The sequence below is a fragment of the Haemaphysalis longicornis genome, unplaced genomic scaffold, assembly GCF_048455015.1.
Source record: "Haemaphysalis longicornis isolate Haplotype H1 unplaced genomic scaffold, Haemaphysalis longicornis Haplotype H1 scaffold_1, whole genome shotgun sequence".
Lineage (NCBI taxonomy): Eukaryota > Metazoa > Arthropoda > Arachnida > Ixodida > Ixodidae > Haemaphysalis > Haemaphysalis longicornis.
In genome coordinates, this window is record NW_027526203.1 from 78,871,758 (window position 1) to 78,885,168 (window position 13,411).

The following is a 13,411-nucleotide window of genomic DNA, read 5'->3' on the forward strand; positions in this document are numbered from 1 at the left end:
CAATTCTTTGGACGGGGTGCATATAAACGAGGGAGGGGACGAGGAAGCTGAACCCGCCACTCGACTCGACCCATTCTCGTCGAGTCCATATATCCGGGGTTATAGAGGCAGCAACACAATACACCAAAAAACCCTGAACCCACTAGAATAAACAAAGCTAAAGTGATCGACAATTATTGTATCTAAGGAACGTTCAATGCGCAGACTCCACGAAGACAAAGAAAGAAGAAGAGACAATGCGCATTGTCTCGTCTCGACAAAATCATTCTCTCGTCTCGACATATGTCTCGTCTCGACAAAAGCATGCGCATTGTCTTGTCTTCTCTCTTCGTCTTTGTGTAGTCTGCGCATTGAATGTTCAAGTAGGATATACCAACTCGCCCAAACCTATACATTGTTATGGTTCTTAAAGGAATGCCTGTAGTATACTGCAGGGCCATTCTACTATATTCATTAAGGGGCCATGAAGACAAAGTGCAAGTTTGGTTCATTCGCGATTGCCTCCTTCAAATAACACTGACACCACTTTCAATGTAAACTTCACTCAAACAAGCTATATAATTAGAAGAATAGAGAATGGCCGTGCGACCCACTAGCTTGCACTAGAATCTATTACGTATAACGGCAGCTGTGGGATTGGTTGAGGCCGGCAAAAGCAAACAAAAGTTAAGCCGGCCTTATAAGCTTGCAGAAGGAGGTATTTAAGCTTAAATATAATGCAATGTATATTCTTATAGCAGCACGAATGATGGGCCAACAATGGAAGTTATACACGCTAACATAGAAGCACCACTGCGTACTGCGCTCACTATGCCGGTTATAAGCTGCACAGCCGCCCGGCGCGTTGAGCTTACACTGGCCAACTGGCGTAAGCGACATTGTCTTCTGAGACTCTGTTTGTCGAGCATACCCAATGTTTCACCAAACGATTACTATATTCCGTAACAAAAATTAGCCGGGTAAAAATCCGATCAAAAACAAAGCGAGTGCGCACAGCGGTCCTGAGCAGTATCGTGGCGCCATGTAGGAGGACTGACGGTAAGCAAGCCGTTTCGCCGTTCGCTGCATCCATGGCTGCAGCCTTGTCCCCATACTTGCGTGCACAAGGACACGGGTTCGATTCACGGCCGCAGCGGCCGCTTTTGTGATGAAGGCGAAAAGCGAAAACGCCCGTATGTTCGAGGTTTCGGCGCCCGTTAAAGATCCCCAGGTGGTCAAAATTAATCCTGAGCCCTGCACTACGGCGCGCCTCATCGCCTGTGCAACGTCGCCGCGTTGAACCTTACAATCAAAACCATACTTACGTTCATTTCAGTTCATTACGTTCAGCCCTAAATACGTCATCGCAGACGTCACGGAACACACGATTCAGCGGGAGAATCACAATTTTAGCTTAAATGGTGTAATTTATGCGTGAATAAAGCATCGGTTGGTAGCCACGCGTGACTACCGAATAGTTTTTACATTTCCTGCACTTAAAATTTCTCGTCCATTTAAATGTTTCGTTAAGGAATTCCTTTAGCTTTGGCCAGGTGGCTGAATCGCGGGACGCATTCAGACAGGCAGACAAACAGACAGACAGACAGACAGACAGACAGACAGACAGACAGACAGACAGACAGACAGACAGACATGCGGGCAGGCAGGCAGACAGACAGACAGACAGACATGCGGGCAGGCAGGCAGACCAATGTTTCACGTTTTGTTTCGCCGCATCCACACAGAATCTAATAAAAGTAACGTTCAACGGGCAGGTAAAGCAGGGACGAGAAAATCCTCGCTGAGGATGCTGAGAAATTTAGACACCCTTACTTGCCCCTAACCCACCGAGTTTGGAATATGTGTTCAAAACAACCGTGTATATTAAATAGATTTAGCGAAGCTCTCGGTGTACATAGACGCTTCCCAACCTCGAGAGCAGCAGTACGTCATCATCGTGGTTACCACCAAAATCAACCTTCTTGCGTGTAACTCACTCAATACACAGGATATGACGGCAGCACAAGAGGCAGCCATCATCTTGGCTCTAACTCAACCAAGGGCTCGAAAGGCAGTCACCGATTTCCAACAAACCTACCGTGATGGCCAGCCGGTGTGGGTGTCCCGAGTTGCACTGCGTGTATTAAAAGGTCGCTCACTAATCGGTTTATCCTGCAGCTCATCTGGACGCCCGCTACACTTCCATGGAGGACAACGAATGCGCTTTTACCCACAGGCTATGGAGCTGCACGAGGACCTGCTTGTAACGTTCAGGGACATAACCAAGCATTATCGACTTCAGAGACAGACCCTACCCTTGCCCCACCCTTACCTATGCAAGACAACAACAACCTACCTTACGGCTTATACAATCCGGCTCCTTAATCCCACACACGACGCGTCTTCACTTGACGCACCGGAATCGCTACGACGCTGAATGTAAGTTTTGCTTAGAAGTAGGAAAAGTCCGCCAAATAATCGGAGTGTGCGACTTCATCGCTGGGCACCCTCCTCTCTCCCCGTCAACTACCCAACAAGAGCAATGGGAGATCCTTCTGTCCAGCCCCACTCTGCCTACCCAGCTTCTGCTGGTGGACAGAGCACAGGCGTCGCGGACTGCATATGGTTTCAGGGGAAGAAGGAACCGACCTCGGCCTCCCTCTGGGCCGTTCAGAAATCTCAATAGAAGCATTTCCTCCTCCAATTACGACAATTTCATCAGGAACCTAAGTGTGTAACCGGGCTGATTGGTTGGTTGGAGCCATAACAAACTTGGAACGTACCCCCTTTATGGGATTGACCAAGTCTGATTGCGGTCTCATTGTTGAAGAAGCTTATGAATCTAAACTAAGGGAAAATACAAGAGAGATAGTAGTCGGGCTAGTTACCTCATGCCGTGTTTGTAGTTTTCCTCGTCCTTTCCAGCAGCGTTTTTCGCAAATTTTACGCTGCAGTTTGACGCAGGAATTAACAAACGGTGCATTGTAAGTTTTACTCAACCCTAATTTTTTTGCAAAGAGTCGCTGGACTCAATATTTTGTAAACTCCGCCATACCATTATTACAGTAAATTAGAACTTTAGTGGGGTTCGAACGGACCCGATAAAGTGAGGCAAAAATGGTGTCACAACTATTTAGGGGCGCTGTGATCGTTATTCCTGATTGCTGTGGAGGGACATCGGCTGAACTTTGGCTCCCCAAATAAAGATTCCAAACACGGGCACGCTACAAATTTTTACTTTCTTTTTTTATGTTTAGCATTTTGAAACCAAATTGCCTCACTTTATCGGGTCCACGCAATCAACACAAACAAAGGGCGCTCCGAGCGCGCAGTGCACGCCTCGCGCGCGCAGTCGCTGGTCATGCCACGAGCACCCAGCGCGAGATAGAACCAGTGGCTAGCTTCAGCCGCGATCGAGACAGAATCTTGCGTGATTCTGCGCCGATGGCTTTATCATTGCGGGTGCACTAATATCCGACCGGTTTACGACGCGCCAGCCGTGTCGAAGCGGAGGGGCTGCTCGAGCAACGCTGCGGTGAAATTTCTGAAGAGGCGAGTGCAGCCGAACCAGGGAATCTCGCTCCAGGAGCTGAACGACCACCTGTCCCGTCTGTCGCCTCGCAGGAGGACAAAGCGCGGCAACCCCGCCGAGTCCCTCAAGGAGTTTCTTCGGCAGTTCCTCAAAGTGCTCGTCGTAGGCTAACAGGGCAAGGTGTACGTGAGGCGCAGAAAACGCAGGGCGACTTCGACGCTCAATGGCACAGGCTTCATAAGCCGTGGCCACCACATCGCGCAGCTGCATGTACGAGGATGACGTCGCTTGCCAGACCGAACTCATGGGCAAGATATACCGAATATTCAGCGTCTGTGGTTTCATCTCCGTCAAGTATCCCATCAGTACGAGTGTTTACTTCGACGTGAAGGTCTTGGAGAATGCCCAGCACAGGAGCATGCGATCCTCAGGGCTGCGGGTGTGGCGACGCCAAGGTGAGGCCCAAGGAGTGCGAAGCCGCTGCCGAGCCAGCCATGTCACCCGTGCCCCCGTGACCACGCCCTCGTCGTCGCCTTGTCCCTCACCCCACGGCGACAGTGACGGAGGACGGCGCAACATCGTAACGCAAGCTGTCAACCAGCACGGTGTGGTAGGAACGGGCAATCCCAGCTATGGCTCCATAAAATTCGACCGCAATCACAGGGAACGGGGCACCTTCCATGCGGACACCGTGGACAAGCCCCTCGGCCCGTCGATCAACCACCTCGCAGACGTGTTCCCCGTTAGAGATAAGGTCCACTTAAGGCCAAACGCATCAAGAAGACTTCCGGCAGGTGGGAGGCCGCAACAGTAACCCTTTGCCGCAGCGACGACCGCAGTTGTGCCGGCGACTCTGAAGGCCAGCCTAGCGGCAACGAGGTTTTCATGTCTGATGAAAAATGCGAGATCCAGGACCTCCTTCAGGCCAAGCTCGATGAATACGAGAGCCGAGAAGCTGACCTTGAGAAGCCTCCTGCTGGATGCGCAGAATGGGATGAAATCTCAGTTAACGCGGACTCCAGCATCTCCTCGGTAAAGGGAAAGAGGAGTGCGAGGTGCACATTGCCGCAGTGGGAAGGCAGGCGGAAATTGGCCGGGGAGCGGGGATTCTTCTACCCCGTGACAGAGTCGGTCAGTACGGTAAAGTTCGGACACCGCCGTGGCTTGATGGCTACCGCGGCAGTCGAGGTCACGTACCGCGACATGAAGGTAATTGAAAACCTTCTCTAGGAAGTGGCGGATGGTCAGGAAGTACGCTTCGATGACGTACATGCGGAAGACGAGAAATGGATCGCTATGCTGATGTGGATCGGGCACAGGTCCCAGAAACCACCTGCCGGCGATTGCGAGGACTTTTTTAAAACAATCCCAAACAAGATCTTTGGGAGTGAAATATCATCGCCAAGAGCCTAACCGGTGCCTTGCGGTGATTTTAGCGGAAAAGAGCCACCCAAAATGTGGGGCCGGGATCCCCACCTGCCCAGCTTTCCATTTGCATTCTCAAAGATGCGAAGGGGACCATCGTTAAGACCAGGGGGTGCTCCGGGACTTGCGAGGTTCGGGAACACACAGCCACGAGAAAGATCGAGTTCACAAGCGGCTGTTTCTGCAAGAGCGGCACCATGTTCACGAACGACCTCAACGAAGGGCTTCGTTTGGGCGACACTGTGTTTGACTACATGGCTGGCGTCAAAGGAATGAAAGAAGAAATGCGCTGCGACCTCGTCTGGCAGGACAGGAGACCAAGAGGTGTCTGGCAGATGAGTGCTGAAGAATTTGGGCTTCGGCTTCACATTGACACGGAGGGCGCGGAGAACTCGCTCTGCTTTGAAGACCCCTAGACAGAATAAATGAGCTCCCGTGGTCCGTTCCGTGTGCCCTCTGACAACGAACAGCCAGTGGACATGGTACCCAGTATGGGAATTGTGAAGCGAGCAGCTCGGCCTCTGTGGCTGGCCTTCTTGCCACTCTGCCAGCGCCAACGAGCACTCCTGCCCACAGGCAGACCCCAAGACCGCACAAGGAGCCGTCAGCATGTGGTGGTACTCCGGAGCTGTCGTTACCTTCTGCTGGTGCAGACGACCATGTGCTCCTTCGGCTGGCCAGAATGGTGGCGGCGGAGCTCGTAGCGCAGAAGGAGAGTCCGCGAGTCGTCTCCATACCGTTGACGAAGGACCATCTTCCGGGCAAGACAGCAAGCTTCTTGCCTATGCCTTCGTGAACGCCAGCACACAGACCGCCTCGACAGGATAAATCAAGTCGAAGGAACTGTTCATTAACTGATGGCCATGGAGGCTTCTTACTGGACAACTTGGCGCGATTTCAGACTGCTCCTGTCATTTCTGTTTTTTTTGCACGGTGTTTGTTTGACAGAAATCCTATTCAGAAAACGGTTATAAAGAAGGGGCTGGTCTTGAAAAAGCGAATTGATATCTGGTATCTGATAAGCCCGGTAATTTCAGTTTATGCTAGATTCCGCAGGCTCCCTATGCCATAAGACTATGTTTCGACGAAGCCTTGAGTCACGGGCGCAGATTACCCATCTCCGCGCTGCTCGCGGAGGTTATATGTAGCAGATGATGAATGTTCGCCGGCGCTCACGTCAGGACAAACTACCGTTCCAGCATTAAATTTTTGGCCGTGTGCGTATCCCTGTGTATGATTTTGCATTGCCCATCGTACTTATTTCGTCGAATGTTCGTAAAATTTATACCACACTGGCTTGTCAATGGTAGTGATGAACATCAGAGGTATGACATTGCAAGAGGAACTGGCTCGCTGACAGGTATGAGCACTCCGCAAGAATATGTAAGCGCACAAAACCGATTTACACCATTGTGTATACCGTAGCATGGCCATCTGAGAAAATGCTGGTTACGGGCACACTGTTAGTAAATTTTAGGGCAGTGTAATTACAATCACGTCCATGCCTACGCCGGTTTCGTGACGCCGGCCTTAGGTGCACAGCAGGCGCTTGTACAGATCGAATTAACCACACTAAGGTCGTGTCATAAATATTTGCACTCTCCTAAATGCATCACACTTGCGAAAAGAGTGACTGCTCCACATAAATATGTATTTCCAGTGCATACAAATGGTAAATCTCAGTCGTGAGCATGCCGCAAAAGCAGCGGTAAGAGTTGGGAGCGGGCCGGAGTATCCCGCGGCTGCTTTGGAAACGGGCCACTAGGGAGATTTCAGTGGTGCCCCTACAGGCAGCGCTCGAGGCGTATAAAACACTAACATCTTTCGAATAGACTAAACTTGTATTTAGTCTTCATGGCTCTTTTAAGTCTCACAAAAAGAATACGTTCAAATACGCAATCTGCAGAACTATAAGCAATGACAACATTGTGCTGTTCTGATATGTCTGTATGCCCGGTGGTGATTTCAAATAAATACTTTGATAGATGGTAACTAAATGATGGGGTCTGATTTTGCGAACCCGGAATTTTCAATAATATGGTGGCCTTGGGGTGTGGTCACAAGGTGTCATTTTAGGAAGGTCATAATGAAGGCATGAGTTGGTTGCTTGTTTTTCTTTTTCTTACGTGGGAGGGGGGAGCGGAACTAAAGGATCTGAACTAAAGAACACACATGCTAGCAGCTGGCACCCCAACCTCCACCCCGTAGGGCTGCTAGCTGATAGTTTCAGCACAAGAAAAATGAGTTGCCAAACGATTTCAGACTTTCACTCGTGTAGTTTCGGGTGATGATAGTGGAGGCGATGAGACCCGTGTGAATTCGTCCCCTGTGCGTTTTATAATTGCCACTGCTTTCGCGCCAGCGACAACGCCAGCTAATAGCTAACGCTGGGGCTGAGATGCAAGGTGAAATGCACTTATGGAACGTTTACAGCGAGCAAGTAAGCCCCGCCTCAACTATAGACTGCCTTCGCGCACGTGGCTGTTTTGGTTTGCACCGTTGACTGCCAGGGTGCGCAGCGAATTAGCGCTTATATCGAATTTTTTCGCTGTTCCGTTCACTTCAGTATAACCAGGGTTTGCTGTATACAAGTAAGGTAGTGGCTTTTCCATTTCTGATAAACTCGCGTGGAATACGTTCGTAGCTCAGGTCAGGAAAAGTGAGAGGAAAGAGGGCCCAGGAAATAAAGCCTGTTCTACATGGTGCGAATTTACCTGCGAATTCGCTGCTGCCGTGCCGCTCGCGCGGCAAAACGACCCACTTGTAGCTGTGGCAATATATCGTTTTGCCGCATGTACGGCGCCGCAGGTAAATTCGCGCCATGTAGAACGGGCTTAACACCTGAGAGTGTCTGCAGCTGCCGTCCCTCTTCCCGGCTCCGCTCATTAAGTTGCGGGAAAGGCGGCCGCTTTTCTTATCTCTTATACTTAATCAAGAAAATCGGGACCAAAAAAATCCCGCCATATTCACGAAGTGAATGATGATTAGAGGGGAGAAGCTAAAATGTTTATCGGCAAAACCGTGAAACATTCAACCGCACATCATATAAATACTCGACACGTCAAGCTTTCCACCGCTCCGTTGACAAGCCCGTCGACGACGTCGATGTTTGTGGTTATTATGTAGGGCTTGTTTGGGACGATGAGAATCTCCATGGGTAAATGGCGAATTCGGTGTGTGAAATTTTAGCCACCTTGGCCGTCGCCTTCTGCAGAGCGTCTTGTGTCGCGTACCCCCGGTACGTGTCTTGAGCTCGCAGGCGACGAACGACAACCTCTTCTTCTTCCTCTCCTCCTTGTTGGGTAGCAACGAACGCATTGAACGTTTAGACCTCTTCGGCCAATCTTTGGTTGGCCAATCCCTAGGGGGATCGCGCCACAATCATCATCATTCCACCGTGTATGGCAGCAACGAGGGATGGGACAGGGCCCGAGCAAGAGTCTTGAGCTCGCAGGCGACGAACGACAACCCCTCTTCTTCCTCTCCCCGTTGCTGGGTAGCAGCGAACGCGTTGAATGTTTTGACCTCTTCGGCCAATCTTGGTTGGCCAATCCCTAGGAGGATCCTGCCACAATCATCATCATTCTGCCGTGTACGGCCGGGACAGGGCCCGAGCAAGAGGAACTTCGCCCCTAAAAGCCACTGCATTTATTAGTACATATGCGACAGACATGCCAAGCGCATGTAAACGACGGCACGGCATCCCCTCCTTTCAATCAACAACGATATGTGTTTCCTTCACGCAGGTCAGACAACCTCAAGTCCTGTCCTCGGTGCCGCGTGGCCCACTACTGCAACAAGTTGTGCGAGGTAAGGCGCAGGGGCCAACCCGGAGCTATTCTTATCGAATGCTCTTCCAGACAACAGCGCACGAACTTGGCTCTGCGGTCTCAAGGTTTTTTTCCGAGTGAAGCTTTGGCATTGTAGTCTATAAAGATGAGTCATGTCAGTTTAGTTGAAGGATTTCGTGGGAAGAGCTGGCCCTAAAAACATTACTTCTGCCCTTTCTGCGCCAAGGTGATACATTTTGTTATTTTGTTTTTCCTTATCACACTTCGCGTTACTTTTTAAAGTACACCGGAGGTGTAAAAATAACACCAATAAAAACATTCAGCACCATATTTCGACTTTACTGTCACTTGGGACAATCGCTCAAAGATGCCGTATTCAACTGCAGGCAGCTGGCGAACATACTATTCTCCGTTCTTCCCCACTCCACGGCCTTGCAGTGTTTCGATTATAGGACTGCATGATTATCTGCATGCCGCATTTTCAAAGGGACACTGAACTGAATTTGTCAAGCTCCTGTTTCTACTTGCACTGCGTAGACTGGCTTAAATAAACACACTTTTCATCATTCATACGGGCGATAAAGCGGTTTTTACAAAGCGGGAGATAAAGCGGTTGAAGAAAAACTACCATGCGTGGTCTGCGGCGGCCGCACCAACTAAAGCAGTGACGCCCATTCCAGGTGCTACGTGATTGGACTATGTCCAAGATTAAAATTCAAATCAGTTTCGGTTTCGGTTCTGTGAAACAACAAACATGCTTGGCGTCCGACGTTATCGTTGGCTGGCCATTCTGATATCTCAGTAATCGGCATGCCGCGCTTGCCGGCTATGAAATTCGTCAGATAAGCCTGTAACGGCACTGCTTGGAATCGTAACAATCACTAGCCGAGGCGTACGCAGTGGATGAACGCTCTTCGCGTCACCAGAGGCGCTCAAATGCGATGCGCTTTTCCCCCACCTTTGGAGCCTGCCTGGCTCGTGCCTGTATCGTAAGAGGTATGTTCCCACCAGGCCAAGGGTCAACTGATTCGGGTCAATGCCCGCAAGAAGTCGGTGCCAACGCATTAGTGTCAGTCTGCACGCGTTCTGCGAACTCGCTCGTGGAGCAGTGAACGTTACAGCGCAAAAATGTGAATGCAGCATAAAAAACATTGCCCAAAAACCAATAAATCCCCTAGAATAAACATGCACTATCGGGGATTTGAACTTGCGAATTGCAAAATTATATGCTAGAGCTTTAGACTCTTCGGCCATACGCCAGGTGGGTCAGGGGCGGAAATATAAAATACACAATGTATAACCAGTTTACAATTTGATTTAGTTTTAGCATATAAAGCCGTTTATCTGACTATTTCTTGAATAGCGCTCGTGCAATAAGCGTCCCCCCCCCCCCCCCCATTTCCACAAATGTCTCACATCTACAGCGACTGAATTCCTTAGGCGGAAAAGCTTTCGCAGATGTGTGGTCGTGCTGCTGACCGCTGGGATAGTTCATCCAGAGCGAAAAGCGCTTCCCGTACCTTCCCTTTACGCTGAACGATGACAGTTACGGTTGATTTTAGTTCTTTAGTATCTATAATAACTTCGCTGACTCTTCTCCAGCCTTCAATTGTCCTTAGGTTTTTCTACTAGCGTACGAGTCACCCAAGCGTTGTGTGAAGCGACTTGGACTTCGACCTTGATACAAACAAACAAACTAAAATCACATTCTTCCAAGCACAAACATGTCGTGGCTTCGTTTCGACTGAGCGAGCGAATTGCAACGACCCGCTGGCGGCCGGCCTACTAAACGCTGGGCCACTTGATTCTGTCGGAGGGTTGACTGCGCTACCGTGCAGTAGCGCAGTCAAGCCAAGCCATCTCGTTTTGACGTCATACGAAAAGTAATAGGAAATTGGCAAGGAGGGTGCAGAGAAGAGGACAGCACTGTCGAAATGATTTTGCTACTGAATAAATTCGCATAAACGCAGCGAGACTGCAGAGGTCGGCGAACTCACTCATGAGTCCACTCACTCAGACTCATTTGGACTCAAACTCACGCGTGAGTTTGAGTGAGCGAGAGGCTAGTGTGGCATGGTGAGTTTGAGCTTGAGTGAGTTTGAGCCGAGTGAGCCCGACTGACTTTGAGTCCGATTAAGTTTGAGTACGCCTGAGACCTAGTGAATTCTGAGTCCATTTTGAGTTCTGAGTACATTATGAGTTTGAGTCTATTTTGAGTTCTGAACACATTTTGAGTTTGAGTCCATTTTTGTTCTGAGTCCATTTTGAGTTCTGAGTACATTTTGAGTTTGAGTACATTTTGAGTTTGAGTACATATGAGTAGCCTATGGTACATATGACATATGAGAGTACATATGAGAGTAACCTATGGAGAGTAACCTATGGCTGTTAAGTTTCATGCGTCGCAGTGGGCTCGGAATTGATGTTACCTGCGGGTACGGCGCCATTCGCGATCCGCGTCATCGGTTGGGAGGGAGGGGGTGTCTGATTTTTTTTTACTTTCTTCTTGAATTTTCATGACCCTAAGCATTTGCTGTGTACCAAGTTTTCGCGGCTGGCTGGCGCGTGAGTGATAATTGACTGGTGAGGCAATAAAAAAGGGTTGTCTTAACTTTTCCTCCCGATGAATCCACTAAGAGGCTGGGAAAGGGTGGTGGGAAAGCACACTGCGGTGCTTGCTTGCTTGTTGTTCGCCTGCTACTGTTAACGGCTTGATATACTAGGGGTCACAACGGAAGAGGTGAGAGCCGCGGAAAAGGGGGCGGGGGCTGTCCCTTCTGCTGTTTCAAATGAATTAGCTGAATTGATTGGGCAACGCCCCTTTAGACAGAATAATTACCGCATTAGATTGGGTGAAATGTGAAACTGATGACGCTAAGGCGTGTAAGGTATCAAATGAAAGGTCCCAATTAACGGAATCACGCGGGGTAAATAAAAAAATGCTTCCTGATTGTAGTCATCAGGCAGTTATAAGGGGTGATAGATTGGGTTAAAATTCAAAATGGTGTTCCCAGGGCATCTGGGGAATCAAATTCAAGGTCCCGATGTGGGGAATCATTCGGGACAAAATGAGTAATGGTTATATAATGATGTAGTCATGGTTAGTCATAGATTCGGGTAAAATTTAAGTTCATTGCGCTAGGGCGTGTGGCGTATCAAATTAAAGGTCTCGATGAGGGTAATCACGTGCTTCCTGAATATTATCATGACATAGTCAAGGTGGGTCATATATTATTTTAAAATTCACAATGACACCGCTGGGTGTGCGGGGCATCAAATTGAAGGTTCCGATTAGGGAAATCACGTGGGACGAAAATGCGGTATGGCTATATCATGTGATAGCCATGGTTAGTCATTGATTGGTTTAACATTCAAGTTGATTCCGCTAGGATGTGATGGGTATCAAATTAATTGTCTTGATGAGCGGAATCACGTGAGAGAAATGCAAAAATGCTTCCTGGTTATAACCATGAGATAGTCATGGCGAGTCTTATATTGGGTTAAAATTCGAAGTGACCCCTATGGCGTGTAGGGTATCAAATTTACGGTATTGACGAGGGGAATCACGTGGTACAAATAAAAAAGGCTTCGTGGTTCTAATCATGCGATAGTCATTATGAGTCATAGATTGGGTTAAGTTGAAGGTGAGGCCGCTAAAGCATGTGGGGTGTCAAATTGAAGGTTTCAGTTAGGGGAATCACGTTGGACATTTAAATAATGCGTCCTGGTTACAGTCATGAGAGTCACGGTTAGTTTGACTGGTATGAATTCCATATGATCCTGCTAGGGTGTGTGGGGTATCAAATTAAAGGTCTCGTCCAGGGGGATCACGTGGGACAAATATAAAAAAGATTTCTGATTATAGTTATGAGGATACAGCAAATGGTATCTTTCTTTATTTGCTGGGTAGGGTTTAACCGAAATTCCCTGCCAACCCGTAAGCCAGTTGTGCTATATACATGCGAGGGCTTGTCCACAAATGTCTATCAATGCGGTATATAGAATTAAAAATATTGGCGTCAAATTGCTGAATCATCGAGGCAGGATGGCATGGGGTAAGAACAAAAGTCATGCCAAGCTCTCGAACTTAAATCACCAGACTCAAAAACTCTCTGCTAATAGCTGCCATTCACACGTTACTTCCTCCATTTCCCCGTTTCCCAATAAACAAGCAAATCCTTCGACACATATGGTGTTGTGGAAATTGTGGACGACCATAGGTAACAGGGGGCATCAGAGCTCATCAGAAAGGCGAATTTCACATTTGTTTATGAATAAGCCCTGCGGCCGCGTTTGGTGTCCGTAATTTCCTTCCCACACTGTACCAACGTGCACTCGAATCCAGAATTGGTCATTTACATGTGAGACATTAACTCCTTCCTAGAGTGTAGAAGAAGAGAGGCAACAGAGCCACCAAGACAAACCGATATTGCGACATAAGGAAAACACTTCAGAAAAATAAGCAAGCGCAGTTTGTGCATGCGTTCGAACTGATTTTATTACAATGAGAATTCAGCGCAAGATATCAAAACTTGCACATGATGACAATGTAAAGGAAAAGAATGAACTCGGGCTCTGCAGTTCTCCAACGACTACATCTCAAGCACAATGAAAGAACAGATGACTGACGCAACACACACACACACGCACACACGCACACACGCACACACACACACACACACAC

At 48.7% G+C, this 13,411-nt stretch overlaps 1 pseudogene across 1 annotated transcript in view; it reads left to right on the forward strand.

The window, feature by feature from the left end:
* The window catches only part of LOC144164660 (histone-lysine N-methyltransferase SMYD3-like), a 65,166-nt pseudogene that overhangs the window by 5,694 nt on the left and 46,061 nt on the right, over positions 1-13,411 (forward strand). The window contains exon 2 of the transcript XR_013321217.1: positions 8,683-8,746. The product of XR_013321217.1 is annotated as a histone-lysine N-methyltransferase SMYD3-like (transcript). The remainder of the gene's footprint in view (positions 1-8,682; positions 8,747-13,411) is intronic.